Source organism: Mandrillus leucophaeus, unplaced genomic scaffold (assembly GCF_000951045.1).
Source record: "Mandrillus leucophaeus isolate KB7577 unplaced genomic scaffold, Mleu.le_1.0 Scaffold273, whole genome shotgun sequence".
NCBI lineage: Eukaryota > Metazoa > Chordata > Mammalia > Primates > Cercopithecidae > Mandrillus > Mandrillus leucophaeus.
The window spans coordinates 2,439,022-2,446,902 of NW_012102843.1; the positions used below are offsets into that span (position 1 = coordinate 2,439,022).

The 7,881-nt window shown below is 40.0% G+C and overlaps 1 pseudogene; it reads right to left on the minus strand.

Annotated features, from left to right (window-relative positions):
• Window positions 1–1,951: 1,951 nt before the first annotated feature.
• Window positions 1,952–3,208, minus strand: LOC105543023 (annotated as a pseudogene).
• Window positions 3,209–7,881: the final 4,673 nt, after the last annotated feature.

The following is a 7,881-nucleotide window of genomic DNA, read 5'->3' on the forward strand; positions in this document are numbered from 1 at the left end:
CCTAACAGCACCGTGTTTTACATGGTCCATGGGGTTATGCTCTCTGTAGGAGAGAAAATCTCTCTCAGCTCCCTATAAACTTTTGATAAATGACTGTCACTGGCTATACTTGGGTCATGAATGTGCCCCTGGGCCAATCTTGAAGCATGAGGTACTTTGATTGGACAGTCTGGGTCACATGCCTTCTGTTATGGTGAGGGAGGAAGGAATATGTGATTGACAATTCTGTCAGGTGAAGACTAAAAAAACAGATGTAAACTATAGGGCTTTTGTTTTTTCTTTAAGTCATTTTCTGGGCTGGAGAGGATTCACAGGGGCCCAAATCCCTAGAAATTCTGCTCAAGTGCCAGGATACTGATGTATTCCCTAGTTTGCTTTGTGAAGGTCACCAGCTCTGTTTTTAATTTTAAAAAAAAAAATGAGCCTTTGAAAGATAATTATTTTAAAAGATGATGACTATTATCATTACTATTATTATTTATAAATTTGAGTTTCTATTTTAAACACATCAATGGCAGTGTTTCATTGAGTTGGAAAACTCTGGTTTTGTGGTGTCCCTAAAATTTTACGGTGTTAGTACCTAAAATTGTCTCTTGAGTAATCTATACTTATGAGGAAGATATTATAGGTTTGAAAAAACACCTTTGATTTGTGGCTCTAGAAATATCCTGAAAACTTTCTAAAATATTCTCTAAATTATCCCTGCCTGGCCTACTATGCCTCTAAGGTCCAGCAAGTGTTAACTCTCACACCTCACCCCCAGTCCAGTAGCTCAGACAGTGAGAGTTTCAGCAGGTAGGATGAAATAGCCCCAGTTAGGTTTTTGCCTCTCTGCTTGTTGATTGTGCTATATATACTTGAAAGAGTCTTGCTCTGTCACCCAGGCTGGAGTGCAGTGGCATGATCTCGTCTCACTGCAATCTCTGCCTTGTGGGTTCAAGCCATCCTCCCACCTCAGCCTCCCGAGTAGCTGGGACTACAGGTGTCCACCACCACACCTGGCTAATTTTTCTATTTTTTGGTAGACATGGGGTTTCACCATGTTGGCCAGGCTGGTCTCCAACTTCTAGCCTCAAGTGATCTGCCTGCCTTGGCCTCCCAAAGTGCTGGGCTTACAGGAGTGAGCCACTGTGCTGGGCCTTTGCTTCATATTGTTAGTCCTAACTCTGACATCTGAATTCAGATTTGCAGTTCCTTCTATTCTAATGGGCTCATTAGAAATTCAAGATTAGTTACCTGGGGGACCAATTAATCTAATTGTGGAGCTCCATGCTGCTCAGGCCATTGACATGCAGTTTCATCTGAAATGAAGTAGTTATGAGCTTCTTCTAGCTACCTAGATACAGACCTGGGGAAGTCAAGCTTTGGTAGAAATGATGGTAGGATATTATGTATATTTGCCATGGTGCAGGGAAGAATATGGTCTTTGGGTATAGTCAATCACAATCACAAGGGTACATGTAGAGGGATTTTCACTGAGACGTTGTTTTTAATAGTGAAAGCTTAAAAACAATTTAACTCTCCAATGAGAGAAGATTGGTTCAATAAATTATGGTAGTATTCACACAACAAAATCATTGTATAAGTAAAAAAATAAAAAATGAGGAAGCAGACATGTTTATGTATGTATTCATCAATGTAAAAATATATGATTGGGTTATTTATTAACTTACATAGTTAATAAGTTGATATGTATGGTATCATTTCATTTTTTTTGACTAGTGTGTCTTTTGTCATTTTATAGCTCCCCACCGCAGCTGCCCCCACCCTTCCCTTCAGTGACGATGTTTGCAGGCTTCAGGGGGACCGGGAACAAAGCTGGGGCCTGGGAGCCCCACTATGCTACCAGCCACGGAGAACTAGTCACAATTACAAATTATCACAACGATTAGTGCCTGTACTTGGGGGAGCTGCAAATTGAGGCGGCTCCAACTCCTCATTGTAAGGGCGTCTATTTGGCGGTGACCTTGCTCTGGAGACGATGCTATTCCTTCAGCCTGAGGGAATTGATGTTGATGAACCGGGTGGCATCAATTGGCTTTAATCACCCTGCACGTTCCTGCTCACCAGCTCCTCGATGTAGAGAGACAGTGGGGACTCCCGGCCAAGGATGTACACCTGGCCCTTCAGTAGGGACACCTGGCCCTTGAGTACGGACACCTGCACTTTCCCTTCCACTCGCTCCTGGGACTTGGCGATGCAGCGGCGGACAGACTCACACTCAGGGCTGTACCAGAAAGCCAGCGACCAGTATACACCAGCTCAGTAAATTTCGAGCCCAGGCTTTGTTTGATTTTGTGCACTTCCCGGTCCACGGTGAAGGCCTTGGTGTCTACATCAGCGCGGTAAAGGATGGTACCTGCTGGGGCCCCGTAGATACCTCGGGACTTCATTCCAATGAAGCGGTTCTCCACGATGACAATGCCCACGCCGTGCTTGCCCTCGACTTTGTTCAGGTACATGAAGAGCTCCAAGGCGGTCTGGAGGGTGGCACTATCCTTGACGTTGGTCACCTTCATGGGGACCCCTTTTCTGAACTCAATCTCGAGAATGTCAGGGATGTTGGGGGCTTTGGCCGGGTCCTGGGTCTTCGTGTAGAGACCTGGAGGCGCTTGGTTCTTGGGATTCTCCAGGATTCCAGCCTCGTAGCTGATGTGCATGAGGTTCTCGTCCATGCTCCACGGGTTCTTGGGAGTGGCCGGGATGGGAATCCCGCGTTGCTTTGAGTATTCCATCAGGTCATTGCGGCCCTTGAACCGGTTGTAGAATTCGGGCATTATTCAGGGAGCAATGACCTTTATCTGTGGGGGCCAGCGAGTAGCAGGTGAGCTCAAACCGGACCTGATCATTCCCCTTTCCCGTGGTGCCGTGGTACACATACTTGGCCCCCTCCCGCTGGGCGACTTCCACTTGTTTGCAGGTGATGCAGGGCCTGGCCAGAGAGGTGCCCAGGAGGTAGCGGTCCTCATACAGTGTGCTGGACCGGATGGCCAGCCAGATGAACTCCACAAACTCCCTGCTGACATCCTCAATGAACACTTTTTTGGCCCCAGGCTTCAGTCTTCCTGGCTTCCTGAAAGTCTTCCTTCTGGCCAATGTTGGCCAGGTAAGCAGTGACGTCATAGCCTTGCTCCTTCAGCCACACAAGGATGCAGGAGGTGTCCAGGCGGCCACTGTAGGCCAGAACCACGGAGCCTTTGCTGGACATACTGTCTGGAGTCTGTCTCCACAGTGCAGTGAACCGCTCGGGCAGCCGTGGCAGGCGACAGAGCAGGATAATTTCATTTTTAGACAAATAAATGGGTTTATTTATTTGTGCGTATTTTTAGAGATTAGAGGTGAGAATTTGGTATTGCTGTAATGGTGTTATGGTCAGGGATGCAGGGCTGTGAAGATTCTGTCATGCTGATCATGTGTCTTTCTCAGGGGGTTACCAGCCAAGCAAGTGATCCTCAAGGAATGATAGGAGATGGTATTGTTTATTAGTAACTGGATAAACACCTAGTTCACCTTGTGACCTTTCTCTTAAAAGATGGATAGAAGAGCATCCAGAGACTTTTACTTCAAGTGAAGCCTCCTGCGTCCAGGGTGGCTGGGTAAACAGAGTATACCCCTGCCTATTTAATTATAGTTACAGAGTAGATAGGACACACACACACACACGAACAACTCTCTTTGTATTCCTTGGTTTTCTTATCACCGAGTCATAGAAAGAAGTGAGCCAAAGGAAGACTTGGGGTCTTTAAGGAATAATAACTTGGTCCACCAGTTAAATATGGCCAAGTGGTCATTCTGAACTCTGGCCTATCAAATGACAAATGATCTCTTCCTAAGAGATGTTCAAGTGGGGGTATGTGTGGGGTTAGTTGGGAGAGAAGCAGAAGGGTACATGCGTTTTTCTCAGAGTATGCATGTGTAGAAGAAAGATTGAAACTATTTGCATCAAAATGCCATAGTACTTTTTTTATGGGCGGTGGGATCACAGCTGATTATAATTTGTATAAATTATTGATTGTCTATACTTTCTAAGTTTCTTCAGTGAACATAGATGTCTTGTATAATAAAAAGCCATTCATAAAAATTCAGCTTTAGTGTCATTTTAAGTAAACACTCCCACCTTCCATAACTAAACTCTCATATTTACATCAGCATGACAGTTTGCCTCTAATCATCTAGTGGCACTCTGAAAAGCTCCTTCCTTTTTCAACAGGAAAGTTCCTTTAGCACATTGTTCAGATAAGGCTTAAGCGAGATCTTATGAGCTCTGATTGGAACCGTTGCTGAATGGCCGTAATGCTGCTGTGCTGATGTGCCTGAGATGTGAGCACATACGAGGAAAATTATAACTTGATTGGAAACTTCAGGAGAGGCCACTGGGAGAAAGCAGCAAACCAATAATAATGATAATAAAAGTTCACGCTGAGCTAGGGCTCGCTGTGTAGCAGCGCCTGGTAAAAGCTCTACTTAACCAATTTGGTCCCCGTGACTCCATTAATTAGAAACTATTATAATCCTCATTTTGCAGAACAATCTCCAAGGGGTTAAAGGATTTGTTAAAGCTCACTAAGCTCAGAATTGGCTGAGGGGAAATCCAAACCCAAGCGTCTGTTGCCAGTATAAGACGTCCCGGCATCAACCCCTCTGCAGTATAAGGCTGGCTGCAGGTGGGACTCCTCATTCCATAGCTAACTCCTACTTGCTTTTCAGGTTAATCATGACCCCATCAGTGCAGCTCGGAGACTCCCAAATTTTATTCCATAGTATCCACGGCACTTGTCATACTGAGTTGTGATTTTTAAAAATAGTCTATTCCCTCTGCTAGGCTGTGAGATCTTTGAAGATGGAAGTGGTGACTTGGGATTGTCTCCCAGGCAATTACGTCATTGACTGACTCCTAGATGGTGCTCAATTAATATTGGGTAAATACTTAATCACCTGGGCATGGTGGGCACATCAACTTCACAAATTGCAAAATTCCACTGAATCAAAAGTAGAAATTGAAAATATACCTAAAGGATTGTCTAGATAGTGTCGAATCAGGACAGAAGGTGGCTCATTGAGTTGCCCATATGCATGGTTCTGGATTTGGTTATGGGCAGAATTAACTAGGTGTAATCTCTACTTTTTAAGAATTTATAGTCTAAGGATGCAGGTATGAAATTACCATTATACCTATCAGGACAACAGTGTTTTTGCTCTGGGTTGAATATCATGCTTTGTATTTTGTGGAACAGAGAAAAAACACAGCCACAATGTTAAAAAAAAATTATAATTATTGAGTCAAAAACTATACTTGTTGCTTTTGTTTTTCTTTATAATTCTCTGCAGTATACACAAATAAATTTGTGGTTCCGTGCTTATAGTTAGCACTTCTCATCAGTAATTTTGATAGTTTTATTTTTATTTAAGTGCATTACATATCTTAGTCTTCGCAGTGGCACTCTGAGGAAGACACTACTTCATTGTTATTTTATTGGTGTGATTCCAGAGTTTGAGGAACAAAAAACACAATTCAATTTTAATTATTTTAATGATTTTAATCATTTTATCTGAAAAGGTAATAAAATAATATTTTAGAATTTTATTTTGAAAAAATCAAGATAAAAATGTTTCAGTGCATTCCAAATCCAACATAGCAACATACTATTAGCAAGTACTTTACTCAATTTTGCTTTTTCAAGTTAAACTGTCTGACCTTGTTGCTAAGCACCAGAAGGAAGAATCAGAAGGGAAGTATTTCTTGGAGGAGATGGCTTGAAGTTGGTCTTTGCAAGATTAAAAAAAAAAAGTTTAATGTTTCTTAAAAGTGATTTTATTTTCAAGTCAAAAAATGTCTACAATTGTGCTTTTTTTTGTTCTGTGTTGCTGAGTAGTCTGCAGATGGGCAGAGGATTCTGTGCAGAGGGACCGATTTGTGCATATACTACAATGTTTATTATTTTTGGAGGTTGTGCTCCATCACTGAGAATTAGGATGTTAATTTGATAAGTAAGGGACTCTCTCAATAATCTTCTATTTACTCCTAATATGTGGTGTTATATTTCTAAACTTAAGACAGGCGGGGAAATTATATTTAGTGACTGTCAGTTGGAGGAAGTAAAAAAATGGAAACACATACAAAGTCTATTACAAGAGATCATTGAAAATTCTGAGGCAATGTAGTGGCATGCTGTCTTCTCCAGATTTTTCTTTAAAATACTTGAAGATATATAAAATTTGCAACAGTACTGGGAATGAATAAGAGTGTATATGAAGATATATAAAATTTGCAACAGTACTGGGAATGAATAAGAGTATAAATTAACATTTGAGAGTTCTCAGGAATTGAAAAACTGAGTGGATTAGATTGAGAAACACTTCCCTAGGCTATGCATGCTGATTTCTTTGCATGAGAAGGGTTTGACTCATTTTATCTACCTTCTTCCAGCCCAGGAACAAAAAGACTGTACTTTTCAAGCAGGTCACCCCCATACTGCACAGGAAATATTTTCTGAAGTAGAAAAGGTCTTATACCAGTGTCCCAGTGTTTCACCTCCTGCTCTAAACCAAGAAAACAAATCGTCTCTTCCTGCACTGATTTTAGCTTTTAGTACACAAAAACAGGGGAAAAGAGGATGTGAATTAATTCCTTGCATCCCCGGATATGCATTTTATTGCCTAACATGGAGAATTCAACAGCAAAAACAGAATATTTTAACATATTTCAGCAGAGCCACAAGGCATAAATGCTTGCTGCACACCATAAATTGGATTAAGGATATACTCATTACTATGTTTCTAAGTTTAGATTTGAGATAAGTCATCTAATGCCCCAAATGACCAATGAAGAGATGCTTAAGGACACACAATTTACCATGTCTGTTGGCAATGCTAGACTTAAAGAGATCTCAACTCAGTCAGACATAAATATAAGCAAATAAGCAATGAAAAACAAAATTGGGTCTATAAAATATTCTATAGCACCAAAAAGTTACGTTAATCTGAAGACTCAAAGGAAAAATATGCCTCTAAAAATTATTTGTGACAAGAAGTAGCAGAATAGCTAGATAATATCTGTTTAGTGTTCTCAGTAAAAGATATGAAGGCATGACCTTTATGAAGCATGAGCAACTAATAAAGAGAAAATGGTATGGGATAAAGAACAGCATGACAGAAGGTAGTTGTCATGCGGTAAAGAATGGAAAGAATTTCAATACATAAGGGCAAAACTAAATTATCTATAGGAAGAAAAACTGGCTCTCTAGAAAATTTATCATGGAGATGAAGAAAAATGTTCAAAAGTTTCAGAAACTTAATGAGAAAAAGAATATAAAGAAAAAGCAAGAAAGCAAAACAATAGCAAATATTGAGAAATGGAGAGTCAACCTATGAATTTTAAGTGTTCCTAAATAAGATCAAAATTTTGTGTCTATAAAAATTCCCCTGATATATATAATTCTTATTATATATATATAAAATGCTCCTGATATGTATATTCTATATCTATTTTGCTGTATTTTAATGCTTCTGATATATACCAGAATTGATATGTATATATTTTAATATGTTCTGATATATCTGATGGTATATATCAGATATAGCAGGATATAGTAATATATTCTTAAAAAACATAACTACAGAAGTAAGCAATATGTTCTGATATATACTTATATATGTTTTTTATATATCAGAATATATATTTTACTAGCTATTGATGCTTCTGACATATATACATTCTGATATATATAAGAAGTATTAATATCCAGTAAAATAGATACCAAGTTTCCAGTTAAGTCTATAAATTATTAATATAAAGGGTCACTGTGTTCTAGGTGATATTAATGGTAATACATCTGTAGGCATCATGGAAGACATTTTAAACTTCAAGGATAATGAAAATTC